Here is a 1,806-nt window from a genome sequence, read left to right as displayed (position 1 = left end):
GGTGAAAGTAAACCAATATAATCTGCTATCCTCCTTCCACCTCTCTGGGTTTGTTACTCACCATAATTAGAAAGGACACTGTAGCACGGGCCACGCTGCACCTCAAAGCTGCAGAAAGAAGTGGACGATTAAGTAGTTGAGATGAAGTCTTCAGAGGGTGTATAAACTTGATCTGACATCTGTCATAAACACTCGGGATCACTGCAGCGGCATGACAAATTACCACCAATGTCACAACACCTGAGGGACAGACCTACACAGCAACACGTTGCCCTTGTATCGAGACCGTCTGTAAAGGAGTATATACAGTACCTTTGCAGTACACTTCCTCACATCAAATGTAAGTCCAGGATTGGTTGTGCTTTTCTTGAAAGGCATCAATACAGTACAACCATAGCTGGTATCTGACAAGGGGGAGTGTGGTGGCCTTTTAGTTAAATAAACAAAAGTTTTGACTGGAGGGTCCAGCCATTCAATTTGTGGCTATACAAAGTATAGGTTTTAAGTGACACTGCATATCTGATTGTCTATTGTATGTCTTAGATGAAAATGCAACGTAACCTGCCTCGGTGTCAGCACACTCATAACACAGTTAAAACGATCACACGTCGGGTTTAACAGAGGTCTCAAATGTGGATCGGAGGCAATTTAAAGATACCAGCTTGTTGTCATCTCAGTGACAGCTGAAATAACTAGGTCTGAGCCTGAGGCAAAAAAGACATGTGGTTATAGGACAGCTGACTAAATTTGACAGAGCTTGCCACTCAGCGACAAGTGTCTGTCCCCTATCACAGCCACTTGACGAAACCTGTGACACTGCCAGAAAATAGTACATACATGAGAAGCCACTGCTGTCTACATGCTTGAGTGGACATGAAAGACTTTTCATATGCAGAAAAAGAAATTAGAAGGAAATGCACGTCTTGTAAAAACTGACCCAGGAAGGCAAATTTAAAATGAAAAGTTTTACTAAATCAAAATGTAAAATACAGTCAACAGGTGAGTAAAAATAAATGAATCTACCAGAAGCATAATCAATCTAAAACATGTTATTGTTTTATGCAAGAATAGGGTTTTATTTTTATTGAGATGAAATGAAATTGGAGACAAAGTGAAAGTGTGGGCACCTCAAGTGATTTGATTTTTTTATATATCATAACAACAACCTTTTTAGACTTGTACCCATTTTTCATTTGGAAAGTCCAAATGATATAAATATTAACACTGATTCAATAATTTGACTCCACCAATTTTGTTTCAACAATCAGCAGTGATAAGCTTCTCTTGTAGGGGCAGCTGTACATAAGTGGTTAGAGCAGTCCTCCTCCAATGGGAAAGTCGAGGGTTGAATTCCACCAGCAGTCACATGCTGAAGTGTGTCCCTGGGCAAGACACACTGAACCCCTCATTTCTTCTGATGTGTGTCTCATCGTTGTATGAATGGGATCGAAAGTATGTATTAGTCTTTGTAAAGATGTAGTAGAGTGCTGTACGAATGGGTAAATGAGGACACAGATTGAACAGCACTTGGAGTGTCTTGACAAGATAGAAAGGCGCTATATAAGTACAGTCCATTTACCATTTATTCAAAGTTACATATGATGCATGCATAAAAACTAGAGCAGAGTATATCTATATTTTCAGGTATCACTTTTTAAAATGTATTTATTTTTATTATATGTAATAACAAATATTAGTCTAATTTGAAATCTGAAAAACGTAAAAAACTTTCAAAACAGGACTGGTAAAATGGTTAAAATGTGTTTATACTCTCTGTTTGACAGTAAAATACCATCAAGAAGACAT

Source organism: Nematolebias whitei, chromosome 18, assembly GCF_014905685.2.
Source record: "Nematolebias whitei isolate Nwh7 chromosome 18, NemWhi1, whole genome shotgun sequence".
Lineage (NCBI taxonomy): Eukaryota > Metazoa > Chordata > Actinopteri > Cyprinodontiformes > Rivulidae > Nematolebias > Nematolebias whitei.
This window is presented reverse-complemented; position numbering follows the sequence as displayed.